This window comes from Eublepharis macularius, chromosome 6 (genome assembly GCF_028583425.1).
Source record: "Eublepharis macularius isolate TG4126 chromosome 6, MPM_Emac_v1.0, whole genome shotgun sequence".
NCBI lineage: Eukaryota > Metazoa > Chordata > Lepidosauria > Squamata > Eublepharidae > Eublepharis > Eublepharis macularius.
The window spans coordinates 64,805,429-64,822,935 of NC_072795.1; the positions used below are offsets into that span (position 1 = coordinate 64,805,429).

The following is a 17,507-nucleotide window of genomic DNA, read 5'->3' on the forward strand; positions in this document are numbered from 1 at the left end:
GTGTCTTAGGCACTTTGTGCCCTGAATTCTGTAGCTGAAATTCTGATAATTTTCTATTTTCTATGCCATTCCCTGAAGCAGAGCCTCCGTTTGTCCAAGTCTGATAAACCACATTTTGGCAAAGCTGCGTATATAATATGGTATTTCAGTATGTAATCCAAGCCCCAATTCCTACGAAAAGGAAAAAGGATGTGCAGTCTTTCAGCTGCAGTTACCAAGACAAGCTGCTTGGAATATGCGGAGTACATTCTCCTGCAGGGTTCTTACCTGCTCAGATGAATAGCTGGTATTTTAAATGTCATACTTGTTGATTTAGAGAATGGGATAATTCTAATTTAGACTTCAGTGTATTTATGGTAATACTGCTTCACTGGTTATCCCTTCTACATTTTTAAGGCTTCCTTCATCACAATTAAAGCTAGAAATCTTGCTTTAGAAATTGGTAGGTTCCCTGGAGAGGTGGCATCTAAATAAATAAATCTAGCACTAAAAAAAAACCATCAGTGTTCTGGAACAGTTGTGAAACTACAGCTGCCTGTATGCTATATATACATACTATATGCTGTATATACATACGTGCACACCCAAAGTTCTCTACCCACTGAAAGGAAGTGCCTCATTCTATGTTTTGTATTCTTGGTGCTTTTTATATGGTATATATCTCAAGAACACCATTCTTTGCTGGAGAACTGAAAAACAAAACCCCCACCCAAAATGTAGTTGTAAAAACTGAATGTTGTGGCTACACAGTGCAACAGAGTTCTGAAGGAAAAATAAATTCTATTTATCACTTATTTGCTAAGATTGTACAGTTCCACAAAACATTGGCTGGCCATAAAACACATAGTGAAAACTCTGTAGTATCCCCATTTGTTGACCACTCTACATTTTATTTTACGTATTTATATCCCACTTTTCTCCCCAGTAGAGATCCAAAGTGGCTTACAGCATCATTTCCCTTCCTCCACTGCATACAACAACCACCACCCTGTGAGGCAGGTTGGGCTGAGAGAGATTAACTGTGCTCCTAGTCACCCAGCAGAGTGAATTGAACCTGAATCTCCCAGATCCTAGCCTGGCATTCTAACTGCTACACCACACTGGCTCTCACTGTGTTTTGCTCTCACTGTTTCCCTGCTCCCTCGCTTTTATTTTATTTTACTTTGTTTATACCCCACCTTTCTCCCCAATGGAGTCCCAAAGTGGCCCACATCATTGTCCTCTCCTCCATTTTTTCTCACAACAACGCTGTAAGATAGATTAGGCCGAGTGTGTGTGACTGACCCAAGGTCACTGAGTGAACTTCCACAGCAGAGTGGGGATTCAAACCTGGGTCTCCCATGTCCCAGTCCATCACTCTAGCCACTACACCACACTGGACTTCATGAGTCTCACTACAGGACTCGTGATGTTTACTGTTTCTCTTGCTTTCTCCAGATCATGGGGATTGGTGGGGCATCCTCCCACTTCAAGTTTCCACATAGTTTTAGTCTTCTTATCTGTAGAGAAAAAAAACTTGGATAATCCTACCTCAAGGAACCCAAGCACCAGATAGCAATGTAAAGGCCTCAAACCTGTGGATTTTAAATTGCTCTTATGATTTGTAATAAGAAAGCTATCTTCTCTGTTTCAGGCCAGATGTACGAGGTTGTAGCCCAGGTCAGTGCTCTATCTGCATAGAATGCAGACATGGTGATGATCTTAGATGAATGCTGTGTAAATATTCTAGAAAAACTTGCTCTGTAATTGAACTCAGTTTCTAAAATGAGAGGTGTAATTGTTCAAGCATATCTCTGTTACTTCCATGCTCCAAAGCTTCAGCCTGTTCCTAGGTGTGTTCTGGATGTTTGTTGTTATTCAGGGATAATGCAAAAGTGCTCAGCACGTGTTTGAAGGTATCCATCCCCTTGGCATCTTCCAGGCCTGAACCCTAGGCCTGGGTTGCCAGCCTTGTTCCCAATAGTAGTTCTGCCTCTGTGCTATTTACAGCTGCATGGCATAAAAAAATTGAAAAGTCAGTTTTCTCATCCCCACAATTTCCCTAGTTGAATTTCTGCCTCCCATGCAACAGTTAGAACTTCTGGTGGGGGAAGAGATGGCAACTGCGCTCCTGAATGCAGGCTCAAGGCTAATTTTGGTGAACTTTTTGCTGCTCATTTGGCCAACATGCCTTGGATGTTGGTGAACTAGGACACAAATGTTGCCCTGGCACAGAGGAAAGACTAGTCCTGTCATATACATTTTAAAAAGATTCCCTGAGATTTGTAATCAGGGACTGGATGATCCTAGGATGTGACTTAATCCAAGAAGCCTGTTCACAATCAGTAGGCTTTGGGCCTATCATAAACCGAATCCATCAAACAAGCAGGAGCTGGAATGCTTAAACCCCGGTTTGCTATAATTCTTTCCTTCCGATACTCTTTGGTTGGTCCTGGTTTCTGTTATAAAGGCCGGATTCCATGCATCCTTATTTGAGAGTCTCCCTTCAATAGAACTCGCCTTGTAGGAGGTGTTATGATTGTAGCATTTACAGATCAGAAAATGCTTGCTTTTGCGCTACTTCAACACCACCCCCTTCGATTGAATTAAAACTATTTGGGCTCTAGGAACGGATAAAACCTAGCAAGGCAACAAAGTTTCATTACGATTTTTATTTTATTTTTCCACCTCCTGGCGTAAAGCCTGCTTGAAAGCTCTCTTCCTCACGGCAGAGTCCAAAAATCCCGTTTAGACCGGGGAGCTGGCGCCCGCCGGAGAAGTCTGCGAGCCACTCCTGGTGGAGGCCGGCCCGGTGCTTCCTTGCAGTCTCCTCCTTCCAGGGCCGCTCAGCTTGCGGAGGATGGCTGGCATCGCCTCTCCTCTCCCCGGCTGCCTCGTATCCCTTTCCCCTCCCTGGGATTTACCTCTCTGTGTCTGGGTCTGTCTCTCCCTTTTGTTTTTCTCAGGCTGGGCATGGCAGATCCCTCCCTCTTTCATGCGATCAGAGCAGCCCCTGGAGCGGGAGGGAGGGAGGGGAGGGGGAAGAAGGGCCTCCTCCTCCTCCTCGGAGAGCTTCTGGGCCTCTTTCTAAAAGGCACGGGAGGTGTGTGCGTGCGTGTGTGTACGCGAGAGCGAGCGTGTGTGCAATCGCGGAGCCTCCTCCATACCCCAACAGAGGGCCTGAGACAGCAGCAGGAGCAGCCATTGTTCAGGGAAAACCTTGCAAACAAAGGACGGGCTTCCTCTTTTCCGCCGGAGCCTGCCCCTTCCTTCTCGCTGCTGTTCGCTCCGCTAGGCCTCTCGGCGGCTCTCCTGCTCCGCTCCCAGCTCGCCTGCTCGCAGCCCGGCCCCTGCCTTTGATTATTTCCATTTTAAACTTTCCCCCCTCTCCCCATGGCCGGGCGAGAGTAAAGCACCGGCAGACAGGGATGTTCTGAGTTCCTGTCCTGCACTCTCCCACTTTCCCCTCTCCCCGCACCCCGAGCACCACAAGAGGCACGCTCCGGCAGTTCTCCCCAGGTAAGTCTCCGGGTCGCCTCTCGCAGCCCGGTCAAGTTTGGGGAGGCCCGGGACCAGGAAAGGCCGGTGGCGGTTCGGAGGCGGCGGCTTTCAATGGCTCCTTCCCAGCCTTGGGCTCTTGAATGAAGGGTGGTGAAAGATCGGAGCAGGTTGGTGATGCCAGATCCGTACGAGGGCCTGCCAGTGACTGGGGTAGAAAGACAACACAAACTCCGGTGCGTGCATGAGAATGGCTGAGCGGGAGGGAGAAAACAACCAGCCGACGAAGAACTTCCTACTCTTCTCTTCCCCGTTTCGGTAGGGCAGCTCCTCGGAAGACATTTGCAACTCGCTCATGAAGGGAAGCGGGGGATAAAGGAGTCTGGGGGAAATTTGGTGGGACCCCCGCTCCCCACACATTCGTGTGCTCTGGAGAAGCCTCCAAAAGACAAGCTTAGAAAGTTTCCATCCAGCTTGGTCCCCTGGCCTTGGATGCACGAGACGGCCAGTGTAAAGCGGGTAGGGGAGGCCAAAGTTCTTCACTAGCAGAGCTGGCAACTTCCAAGAGCAAGATTCAGGTCCAGTAGCACCTTAAAGACCAGCTAGATTTCCAGGGTATGAGCTCTTGGAGGGAGCTTTGACTTTCCAGCACTCCTACTCTGGAAATCTAGTTGGTCTTTAAGGTGCTACTAGACATGAATCTTGCTCTTCTACTGCAGATCGACACAGTGACTCACCTGAAAGCAACTTTCAAGTATTTGCTGTCTTGAGAGTGGGCATTGTGGGATCTTGGAAAGGAGCAGTGGAATAGGTTTAGGGGGTGGGAAAGTAGATCCCTGGTGATATGCAGCACTAGGGGTCACAATTAATGTGTTGTGGTCACTCTGGAGACTTTTCATGTCCCACTGTCAGTCTGCACTTGCCACAGCCTCCCTTGGCAGTAAACTTACCCCCCCCCCCAGCATCTTTCTGTAAGCAAGAATACTTTACAGAATAGCTTGTGCCTGGCAAAGAACTGCTTCTTTGGAAACCTTGCTGCAAGTTTTTCCAGTTTCCACTCTGCACCACTAGGCAAGAACTGGACTGAGGGGGTGGAGGGTGGAGTTTGTGTCTTTCAGAAGGTATCTCTAGGAGTTGTAGCCAGGCTGGTTGAAGGCCCTTTTACTTCAGCGAAACTGCCTGCTTTTCCAGTCTTCCTCCTTCCTACCCACAGATTTTTCTGAGGTTGGAATAAAATTAAACTGAATTGTTGGGCTCATGAAGGAGTTGTACCTTCTGGAGTAAGCACAGATACTATTTTCATCTATGTTGCTGTAATTCTACTTAATATTTTTCAGCCCCAGCACTCTTTGTAGCACTAGCTTACCTTGATGGGAGGGTGGATGACTTAGCTGTACATTGAGAATGTTTGATTCCTTCAGTCTGAAGTATCAACACCTTGCAACCTCCTATATTCACTGCAGTCCTTCCACACAGGGGAGCTCAGTTGCTTTGAGACCATCAGATACTAGCTAATCTTGAACACTTGACTGATTGATTTAGGCCAGTATAAAGGGGTGGGGATATTGATCTATTGTTTGCATTCACATTTAAACCAAGATCTAAGTTGTTTGGATGGGGTGGTAAACTAGTTCCATATGGCTGACCACTATCTTAATCGTGTTCAAGCTGCCTGAGAAGTAATAGAGCACCATTTCCTTACGTAGTCTTGCCTCAAGCAGATTCCATATGCAAATGCTGGCACTCCATTTGGTGCATAAGAGCTCAAGCAAAGAATCTGAATTTCCAGCCTAGTACCTCTCCTTGTTTTTTGCACAGAACAGTCATGTGCAAAAGATCAGCTGTTAGGAGAGGGAATTGTTCAAATCTGAGGGGGTGGTAGGGATTCCTGCAGAATTTTAGGCTTGATTCTTGTGTTCCTGCCCTTCAGCTTTTTTTCCTGGTCTTTTGGGGGTGGGTGGGAATTGACAGCATATCATGAGACTCTTTAGACCTTTCTTTGTGCACAAAGTTGCCACAGTCTGATAAAAGTAAGGCAAGAGGGATGGAATAAATTAGAGTTTCCCTAGAATCTCTGGTAGCTGGCTGCTGTATATAAGAACTACCCGCCAACTGTCCTTCAAAGCCCAGCTTTCCCTGGATGGGTTTGAAGGTGGGATGTCTAATCCAGTGCTACAAAGCCACTATCTCAACAAGTCTTAGATGTGATGTTGTGCTGCATCAGCTGTGGGAAGGGTCAGCAAGAAAATCCTTCAGAAGACCAAGCACGGTGGGTAGACCAACAGCCAATTCAGTCAACTTGTTAATTACTCCAGGATTTTGTAATGACTTTGCTACTCCTACTTAAATAATATTATTGAAGAACTGCTTGACATGGAGAAGTATGATGGCAAAGCATTGACTTTATGGTGTTTTGAAAGGAAATGTCTGTTTACTTTTATGCCATCCCATTCCTGGAAGTAGCAATGAAGAAATCTCTCCACAACTGGTATCTCTAACCAGATTTTTTGCTGGGAAGTTGTATACGAGTGCTGTGTCTCACTTGGGATTTCAGAGGTCACTTCAGTCTTGGCAAGAGAATAGGACCGACTCATAAAGTACCCTAAAGCTTGCAGCAGTGTTATGTCATCAAATTCTAGGCTTGTTCTTTGTGCTTTGGAAAGACTGTCAAAAGAGTACCCCCCCCCCGCCCCCGGTCATCCTGTGAGCTAATCTATTCATTTTCTCCATTTAATTCCATCAAACTTATCTTAATGGAATAAATAATATACATGTGACCAAAATCCCCTATATCTATTGCTCTGTTTTTGCCCCACATTATGACTGGCTACTTTTTGGTGCTCAGAATCCAAACTTTTATGTTGAGGAGCCTCAGTCAGTTACCATTGTGTTATATTTGTACCATACAGTCTACGGCCAGTGGCAGTTTGCTCCTTGGATGTAAACAGATCTACTGGATAAGCTGCCTATCTTAGTATGTTTTCCGTGTGCAGTGGAGTGTGCTCTGTTTGCAGACAAAGTTTTGTCTGTTGCACTAGTAGGGGCAGATTTTGTTAAGTTTCTTACAGTGCAATCCTAAGCAGAGTTACTCCAGTCTGGAGTAACTCTTTTTAGGATTGCACGGTTAATATTCTATATGGACTATAGATGATGCTATTGGGTGCTGTCTGCTGATGTAGATATGCTCCTACTGGGCTGTTTCCACATTCTTAAAGATGTCATGTTAATTAACTATGCTTTTTAAAGAAAAGTTTGATCTCTGTTTTTTGATTTATGCTTGTTTTCAAATTTTCTGCAACCATACCTTATTGTATCTGTTCATTGAATGCTCTGTTGATCATATGGTATTTTGCTCAGTGAATGTCCTAACTGTTGATTATATTGTATTGACTTGCAACTATGCAATCCACCTTCAATCTCAGTGAGAAAGGTGAACTATAAATAAATAAATAAATAAAATGTTGCGACAGGTGGTTAGAATACTTTGAATTTGGAACTGCCATTTCAAGCTGGGTTTTATTGTTGCTTGAATGTGCTAGCTAAACATCAGAACCTGGATTAATACAGTTTTAAGTGGTTAGCTGTATTGGTATGCAGTAGATGAGCAAGATTTTAGTCCAGTAGCACCTTAAAGATGAACAAAATTTTGAGAACCAAGCTCACTTCATCAAATACAAGTAGGAATGAAGATCTCTGAATCCTTATATCATAGTCAGAAAGTTGGAGGGTTGTTGCAAAAAAGTAAGATAGAATATAGAAGTACAGTGTGAAATGTAATTAGTTTGATTAGAGCAGGGGAGGAAATGAAAAAAATAGCATCTGCAATGAAAGAAGAATCCTGTGTTTCTGTTCACCCTGGGAGTGGTCTATTGTTTTAAATTTGTGAATGAACTTAATTTTGTTGTAATCTTCCCTTGAAGTTTCTCTGTTTGAGGACTGCCACTCTTAGGCCAGCAATGAAATGTCCTGGAAAATTAAAATGTTCTCTCCCTGGTTTCTGAGTGTTATGATTTTTAATGTTAGATTTCTGTTTTGGTTTTTTTGCGTAGGGACTGATCTGTCTGTCTGATGTAGAGAGTGGCAGGGCATTGCTGACACTTGATGGCATATATAACACTGGAAGATTAGCACAGGGATTTGTCATTAGACCTGTCTTTTCCAATGTCTTGCTTAGTAGAGCCTGCTGCTTTAGAGGAAAGTGCAGAACCATTAGTGTTTAGGTGTGGTTTGTCTGTTCCCAAGATAAATGTCTTCCTTGCTCTCTTACAGCTTCATCACCTTTCTCTTACATTGGGTAGCTTTTGGAAACTGATCTAGTAGAAATGTGACTTTTCATTGTGCTTCTTTATTTAGATTTAGAATTCCACAGCAGAGAGTCCTAGCCCAGACTCTGCAGGCCCTTGGCATTAGATTTGAAGTCTGCCACCCACTCTCCAAAGTACTGTGTTGGTGCCAGCCCATGGGGGCACATGGTTACACAACACTCTGCTGATCAAGTTGACAAGTACCATTTAAAGAGCATGCAAGTCATACTTCATTCCCTCTACGTCTTTGCCAAGGGCTTCAAGATATACTGTTCTATTTGTTAAATGTCTTTTTTCTTTTCTTAGATAATACTTGAGTAAGTTATTCAAGGGTTAATTTGCTGGAAATTTGGGTTCACTTTGGATTCACAATTATCTGGTATCATGAGTATTTTAAAAAAGGGGTGTGCACACTGCAAAAGGGAATTTGTCCATTTATTCCACAGTAAGATGTGTGAGCTCCATCTGGTAATACAGATGGTATATCTTTTGTTGGGAAGATGTGCAAGTTCCCTTTTCAGACATTACACCAGAAACATAAGTGACTGCCATATATGCTTTTGCTGTAAACCTCAAAACCACTCTGTGTCTTATTGTTTCTGTAGATTTTGAAATGGCTAAAATAAAGCAGACATCTAGAGTTATTCTTCTGAAGCACATTAGTATTATCAACTCTGTAGCTCATGACCTTTGCCTTCTTAGTGGCCTTAAGTATCCTCCTATTCAGATGCTCATAGGTTAGAAGGGTCTTTTCAAAACCATAAGTTCAGTGATTCTCAGCTTTCCACAGTTCAGATTCTAAACTAGAAATTTCTCCTATTTCCATGCTACAAATGTAGTTGAAACTGTAGTTCAGTGTTCTTTAAAATGATGTCCTAAATCAGTTTGCATGCATGTGACTATTTCAAGGAACAAAAATGCTTGTTGTTTGGCATATCCATCTTTTTTTTTTAATGGCATATCCATCTTTGGTGGCAAGGCAGGAATAGTAAATTTTGAGTTGCGTAGTGTATCTTTATAAAAGGCGCCCAATTCCAAGTATTTGCTTATAGCAAACTACAAACTACCTTTCTTCAAACAATAATCCTCTCCAGTGGTAAAAATTATGATACATGCGCTAAGGTAGCACATAGGGTGCAGCAGTTGGTAAGAAGTTCCATAAGCAGTACAGTTGTACATGCTAAATTATATGTAAATTATGTGTTTTAAGTTCTTAAATCAGTAGAATAAGTTTAGGTTTGATAGAGTATTGCATGTACTTAACTTTTTCTTAAAGTTTCCATTCTTTTCGTTCTGGCTTCAAAAATTTCCGATGAGTTCAAAAAATTCTGGAAATTTTACATCTCTACCTGGACCCTCATATCTTGAAGGACCTTCTCAACCCATATAGAAGTCCTGTTCATCATTCGAGGCTTTGCTTCTAGTGCTGACTATTAGATTGTTGAGGACTCTAGGCTTGGACTTGGGCATTCTCAGTGGCTGCTTCTGTTCTATGCAATGGTCACTGAAGAAGTGAGGAAGGTACCCTACCCTTCATATATTTCAAAATGTTGTATCGGAGCTGAGTTTTAAGAAGTTCTGAGTTTTTACATACTGTGGTTTTAAATTTGTGAATTTGTTGATTTTTATTTACCAGTTTTCTAGCAGAGCAGGAGAAAAGTGAAAAATAAATAAATGTCCTGTATAGAATGCCTACACATATGGTTAGTCCAGTGTGACAAGAGTCTTGCTCACAGGGAGTTGATAGGGTAGGGAGGCAATGTACAGAAGAAGACTCCTTCTCAGGCAGTTCCCTTTACAGTTCTTGGCAACAACACTTATCCATCAGCAGCAGAGACCTGCCCTGCAGCTCAGCCAGCTGTAGCAGAACTCAGAAATATCTGAGGAGAAATTAATTAGTTGCAAAGAGGAATGGGTGCATGGTACTTCTCAGCACATGAGTCGAAAGCCATTACAGTTAACTGGGCTACTAGCAAGCTACCTCATTCCCTAGATCACACAGCTGCCTCCTCTTCTTTCTGACCAAGGCATATCTTGGCAGGCCAGGGAGATTGAAAGAGGGGCTACTAGAACAACAGAAGTGTAAGCAGTGGTGACCTAAGCAACTCAGAGGATGCCATGCCTGTTGATTCCCAGTGTTGTGTTCTTGCATGACCAAAAGAGCTCATGTTAAGAAACGACAATTGTTGACCCTTTCTGTCTTTCTGATGTCTGGCTGTAGGCGCATCTTTTCAGTTCACCCATCTCCCAGAGGAACCATTTTACCAAAGGCTGCTGAGAAGTGTAATACCAGTTAATAGTAATATTTACACCTTGTAAGTCACTTGAGAACATTTGAAGTTGAAATGTGACTAATACATATATAAATAAAGAAACCATTCTGAGCTTTAGAGGTACTTAGACCGCATCCAAAACCCAGATACAACTAATAATCTTCCATGTTTCTCCCTAACTGCTTGGGCTAGGAGGGATGCAAAAGAAAAGAGGCTTTCCCCAGAAGCTGATAGCAAACCACGGGGAACTGACACAAGGGAAACAGTTTTTAAGAATACAATGACAATATATACAATTAATTCTAAGTTCAAAGATTAATGCAAAAATAATGATTTTATCATCCACTATTATCCATAAATATAATCCTCTAAATCACTTACGGTCCAATACACCATACAAAATAATGATCAGTCCCACAGAATCCCAAAGGGACAGAGTCTCTATGACCCAGCGGAACACTGAAGAGTTCTTAGAATTTTATCCTGCAAAGATGCTCTGTACTGAAGACAAAAACCTGTCTGTATTGTTATAATTTCGTTGAAATTCTTATCATATTGTTTCTTCTCCAGGTGGAACAACAAAGTGTAATGGGTCCCCCAAAGGGGTCCCTCTGCCCTACAAGCAGCCGGCAAAGTCGGCTTGTTTTGTGTGATGTCCACTTCCTCAGGGGCCAATCAGAAGACCACCATGCAATCAGTTCCCTACAAATAAATTAATACAAAACCTTCAAAAATACGACGGCTTCAGTCTTCATTAAATAATAAATGTTCAGGGTGTTCTATGTTACCCAAAAACAATAACTCACCAAAGAATCAACGGAGTAGCTCTCACGTGCATACAATTCAGCGCACTCAATACAATCAATGTGACAACCACACCCCACATTTCCTTAAATACATTACAGCCATGTACAATTTAAAGCAACACTTAAAATAATTACTGCCACAATGTATCAACACTCACAAATTAGTGTCCATTTTATCCCAGGAAACAGGATAGGTTCAAATCTAAGTTTAAACCATGTGGATGTAAAGTCCCCAATTTATGAATCCACTCTGCCTCCCGTCTCAAGAGGTCCCTCTGTTTTGATGCTTGAGATTCCTTTGGTAGCACAAACAGGACAGTAAACTTAAATTCAGTTTCTTTTGTATGATGACTAATAAAGTGCTCTGTTAATGGTGCCTCCATAACCTGATTCTTGAAAGGTGCTCTAATATTCAGGTTTGGATGGGTCGAGTGGTACTACCAATATACAATTTATTACATGAGCAACAGATTCAGTTTGGCAGGTGGAGTTATGAGAAAGACAGATCTTAGTGGGCTTACTTCCTACTTGTAACTCATTACCTTGCCAGACTAAAGGACATACCCGGCAGTGGCCGCATGCAAAATGTCCCTCTGGTAAACCACTAGCCCCTACCCTATCTGTATGTTTAGTATGCACCAGAATATCCTTTAAGTTTCTGGTACGTCTGAATCCAATCCTCGGAGGTGTTTGACATTCAGTTATATGAGAGACAAGATGCCAATGTTTATGTACTATTCTTTTTATATCATTGGACGTATTCCAAGGAACAATGAATAGTTTCAGAGCTTTCTGTTCTACCTCGCTGAAATAACTCCTTTCTAGATGTCCTATCTGCCCCGTTTTTAGCCTCTCTCACTACTACAGGGGGATATCCTCTGTCTAAAAAAGCTTTTTCCATCCTCCTCTCCCTCTTGTAGTCCATCTAAGAGGATGAGTTCCGTTTAAGTCTCAACATCTGCCTGTATGGGATATTTTGCCTCAAGTGGCGGGGGTGAAAAGATTGATAGTTCAAATAGGAGTTCCTATCAGTAACCTTTTTAAACGGTCTAACCCCAATCGTGTTGTACTCAGTGCAATAAGTTACTATGTCTAGGAAACTGATACAATTCATATGGAATTCGGCAGTGAATTTGATATTGTTGTCCAGTTCATCCAGAGTATAAAGGGCTCTATCTGTTGTTTCCCCTGAAACAAAATGTATAGATCTTCTATAAATCTTCTGTATGTTTTAATCCTTCCAAAAAATGCGTTTTCAGATGGTGCTAAAATTAATCTGGATTCCAAGTCTGCCATGTATAGGTTGGCGATACTGGGGGTGGTGGCACACCCCATTGCCACACCCTTAATTTGAAAATAAAATTCATCTTTGAACTGGAAATAATTCTTTTCTAAGATTAAGTCAACCAGTTGCAACAAAAATAGGGTACTCGGAACCTGCTGTTCCCGTTGGCACAAAGCTGTCTCAATCACCGCCCTGGCTCCCTCATGGGGGATGGACGTATATAGGGAGGCAACATCCATCCATAGTAATGAAAGTATAGTCCAAATCCATTGCTTTCCCTTCAACTTCTTGTATAAAGGTGCCTGTATCTTTAACAAAGGCTGATGTTCTTACCATGAAGGGTTGCAAGGAAGTATCTATATAAATAGCCAAAGGATCTAACACTGAATCGCACCCCAACACAATTGGTCGGCCAGGGGGCGGGGAAATCCCCTTGTGGATTTTGGATAAAACATAAAATAAAGGGACCCTGGGGGCTCATTAAAGATCTATGCATTTGTTCTGTGATTTCTCCCATCAGTAGTCCTTCATTCAAAACTATTTTAACCAATTCCACTATATGTTTAGTTGGATCATGATTAATAGGCAAGTAACTGTTCCTGTCCTGTAGTTGTTTCAAAACCTCTGCCTCATAGACTTTCCGATCCAATAGAACGATCCCTCCCCCTTTATCAGCCGGTTTCACTATGATTGCGGTATCCCTATCCAGGTTCCTTAAGGCTAACCATTGAGCCTTAGACAAATTATACCATGTTCTGTATACTTTATTTTCAATGACAGAAATGTCCCTTTTAACAACTGATTCAAATGCGTCAATCCTGGAATCCACTATATTGGGAACAAAAGAAGATTTTGACTTGTGTCCAAAATTATCCCTTGATTGGGATTGATCCCCAAAAAACTTTCTTAATTTAATTTGTCTTATCAGTTTGTAAATATCTATTTGTGTTTGGAAAGACCTATATTGTGGTGTAGGTACAAAGCCCAGCCCTTTCTCCAGGACACTACGTTCAACCAGGGATAATGAGCGGGAAGACAAGTTAAATATTAAGTTTTTTTCTCCCCTTCCTGTATTGCCAGTTGCGGCCCCTCCCTCAAACACCTCAGAGAATGTCAAACACCTCCGAGGATTGGATTCAGACGTACCAGAAACTTGGTAGTCTTCTGATTGGCCCCTGAGGAAGTGGACATCGCACGAAACAAGCTAACTTTGCTGGCCGCTTGTAGGGCAGAGGGACCCCTTCGGGGGACCCATAACATCTTCGTTGTTCCACCTACCTGGAGAAGAAACAATATGATAAGAATTTCAACGAAATTATAACTGAATACAGACGGGTTTTTGTCTTCAGTACAGAGAATCTTTGCAAGAGAAAATTCTAACTACTCTTCAGCATTCCACTGGGTCATAGAGACTCTGTTCCTTTGGGATGCTGTGGGACTGATCATTATTTTGTATGGTGTATTGGACCATAAGTGATTTAGAGGATTATATTTATGGATAATAGTGGATGATAAAATCATTATTTTTGCATTAATCTTTGCACTTAGAATTAATAGAATATATTGTCATTGTATTCTTAAAAACGGTTTCCCTTGTGTGGGTTCCATGTGGTTTGCTATGGGCTAGGAGGGAGGCAGGGATGTGTCTGTGTTGTGCTGTGCTGTCACAGAATCACAGAGTTGGAAGGGGCCATACAGACCTTCTAGTCCAACACCCTGCCCACAGTGCTTTGCAGGCACTGTGATTTCCTCCAGAGCCCAATGCAACTGCCAGGACAACCTTTTACCAACACCACTAGCTGCCATTGTTTTTATTGAAAAGGCAGTTATGTGTTTGTGTCCCTCAAGGAGTAGTATGGCTGCAGATACAGCCTGGGAATCTTGATCTTTCAGATCCAAGATGTCTGGATTCTATTCGTTCTTACCTTGTTAGGTTGTTCTGTTCTCTTAGAGCTGATGACAGACTCAAGGGTCTAGTCCCAAGGCTCTTTGCTGACCTGCCCCCCCCTGTTTTTTTTAATTAGAGGGTGATATCATTTCACCTTCCTTTCAGTGATATTTGTTTTATTTATTGCAGCCATGTTACTCAGTTGTTCCTAAACACTTGTCTGCTCCAGTTGCCCACCACTCCTGATGAAATTTTCTCAGATGCAAACCCAAACATTGGGGCATGTGTCTTTCTCTAAATCTCCTTTACAGAACTGTATCCTTGTGTGATAGACAGGAGACTGTCCTGCCCCTAGGAGGTAAAACAGCCACTCAGTTGATTGACGCTTGAGATCCAGCATCTAGTAACCTTTCAGAGGGGGGATGTGAAAAAAGAAACACAAGAAAAAAAGAATGTCTGTTCTTCCATGGACAGAGTGCGGGCAGAAATGTTGGGAACTACTTCAGAAAAGGAGGCAGACAATTTCATATGTAGCTCTGCCTGGTAGTGTGGCAGAGTGGTTTAACTCCATCTTTAGAAGAGGATAAAGTTGTGAGGCCTGTCTCTGGTGATGACCAGACCAGGTAACCAGGCTTTAAAGAAAGTTCACTATATAACCTGTACTTAAATAAATGTTCTTTGTTGTTTTATTAAACCGCCTGCTTCAGTGATCTCTGTACTCTTCATGCTTAGTACAACTCTTACCATACAGTTGTGACCCAACACTTTTTTGCTTGTTACCATAAAAGCATCTTATAACTGAGAAGAAGGTTTATATCTGAAAACCAACCAGGTTGGTGTGAGAACTCTCGGTTTCAAAGAAAGAAAGGGCCTGTCACCCCTTGCCACAACACAGTCAGTGCACAAATTTATTAGTGATGCTTTGGGATTCCTGAGTTTAACAGGTGCTGCAAGAGCAGGTGGCTTCCCTGTAACCTCTGGCAGTCATTTATATGAGAAGCAGTTGCCCACTGTTCTAATGCTGGATGGTTGGAGGTGACAACAGACCCTAGCACGCTTTATCTCCCTCTCTCTTTGATCCAGAGGAAGTCCACTCCCTGATGAGTTGCATGATGGAACCTGTAGCCTGCAACTTCCACTGTTAGATTAAAAAAGAGAGAGAGAGAGAGAGGCCAACTTTGGCCTCCTTGTTCGGATGGTTAATAGTAGAAAAATGGCTGTAGGATGATCTGGTCATCTTTGTCTTTTCTAGCAACCTGTGGGGAACATTACCAATTTATTTCATATACCCATGCCCATTTTCTGATTTATTTATTCTGTGGTTGGGAAAATCTTCGGGGGGGACAAGAGGCAATACTCCCAGTCATCCTTCAAGTTTGTGTAGTCTGTATCTCCTTACATCTAGCAGAATAGTCCTTCTGGAGCCTCCTGAATTGCAGGAGTTAAACTGAGGGGCAGGTGGGAGAAAGAGATTGCACATGACAATAGGAAGCCAATAAGTGTCATGCATCAACTTTTGCTTCTCTTTAAAATGGAAGTTCTTCCAGGAAGGGTAGATTTTCTACCTCTGTCCCAGGTGCTAATGGAACTCTGCAAGTGCAAAGTGAGTGATATTGCAGAGCCACAAGAATATCAGGTACACTATACCCTGAAGGGATCCTGACCCCTCTCTCAAGTTGCAAGCCTTGAACAATGTGGTATGAGCAAGCACAATAAACGGTATGAGTTGTATGAAAGGAAGTTAGAGTTTTGCCATGGCAGTGCTACGAAATTGATTTGCAGGGAAATAATATTTGTATGCCTGCATAGAGCACTTGGTTGAACTACAGAGAGGAAGGTTGTAGAAAGACACTTCAGTGAAATTGGTATCAAGAGTTGGACTCTGTACAGAAGTAACTTAGGAACTGACTGACCATGTAACTGGCACAATGGTCAAGTGATCTGGAACATGGTTCTCCTAAGCATTTCTTTCTGGTATTATAAATGAAAACGATTGCCAAAGTAAATATCTTAAGAAAAAATATGAGAGGCTGTAAATATTTTGCCTTGAATTTGTTGATACAATTGTTCATTCTGATTTAGTGAATAATTACTTGCATTCTGTAAAAAGGGTATTAGGCCTCATGTAATTCTCATTACTCATTCTAGGGCAGGGGTCCCCAACCTTTTGGCACATGCGGGCCACATTAGAGGGCTCAATGCCTAAAGAGGGCCACAACTTAAATCAAAACATAACAAAATTATTAACATACTTATTTAGAAAACATTCAGCGGTCAATGAAGAAATGTTAACTTGAATGCAATCCATTTTGGAACAATATTTTACTGTCGAATCCTTTTATCTAGCTACACATGCTTACTTTGTCAGTATGAGTTTTGTGGCTGTTCTCTGTTAGCCAAAGCATTAATGTCCACATCAAGGATTGTGACAGACATCCTTAAAATGTCATGTAAATGTTCATCTGTAAGTCTTGGCCTACACCTGGATTTCACAATTTTCATCTTGGAAAAAGTTTGTTCACAGATATGTGGTGCCAAAGAATGTAAACACGCCTGCAGCAAATTTCTTTAGGTTGATAAATGTATCAAGTAGACCACAGTAGAAACTGAACAATTTTCTTTCTAAATGTTTCTGAGATGTCACGGGCTTGCAAATCAGTTAGTTCCATCTGAAAAAAGTTACTTGCATCTTCTGGTGCTATTTCAAATGGATTTTGAAACATTCTTAATTCCTTTCTGTGCTTATGGCAATCAGTGAATCAGTTTTGCAATAGGTTCAGTGCTTTGACATGTCCTTCATCATGGAATTGTGAATTCCCATCCTTCTGAAATTGAGTTCATTGCAACATGAGAAGGTTGAAAAGTTACTTTCACTAACTTGCTTCACAAAAATGTTCAGTTTTGCTTCAAAAGCTTTCAGTTCAGAATACATATCACACACAAGCTTTCTTTTTCCCTGCAACCTTAGATTCAATGTGATTCAGATGCTCTGTATTATCAGTTAAGAAAGCCAAATCAAAAATCCATTCAGGGTCAGAGAGTACTTCTCGACCTTTTCCTTTCTCCTTGAGAAAGACATCAACTTCATGACAAAGACTGAAAAAACGTTTGAGGACTTTGCCTCTGCTAAGCCACCTGAATTCTGCATGGTACAATATGTCTCCATATTCTGCATCTATCTCTGAGAGAAAATTTTGAAACTGACAATCAGTAAGGCCATGATTATGCCTGATGTAATTAATGCTGGATAAAACAATACGCATCACACTTCCCTGCTGAAGAATCTTACTACACAAGGCTTGCTGATGGATGATGCAGTGAAATTGCATGGGAAGTGTACTGTTTAATTTCAATATCTCTACATTGATTCTTGCAACTACATTAATTTTTGCATTTTATATTTATCGTACCATCAGTTGTGATGCTTTTCAATTTATCCCAACTCAGACCAAGATTTTCTACTGATTCACACAC

At 42.0% G+C, this 17,507-nt stretch overlaps 1 protein-coding gene across 3 annotated transcripts in view; it reads left to right on the plus strand.

Moving 5' to 3' along the window:
* Positions 1 to 17,507, plus strand: part of LDB1 (LIM domain binding 1) — a 73,664-nt gene that overhangs the window by 29,749 nt on the left and 26,408 nt on the right. Inside the window, exon 1 of one of the 3 annotated variants that reach the window (XM_054982419.1) lies at positions 3,419 to 3,498. The exons of the other annotated variants lie outside the window; for them this stretch is intronic. The gene's annotated coding sequence lies outside the window, so the exon portion shown is untranslated. Of the gene's footprint in view, positions 1 to 3,418; positions 3,499 to 17,507 lie in introns of those variants that run through there. 3 annotated transcript variants of the gene reach the window in all.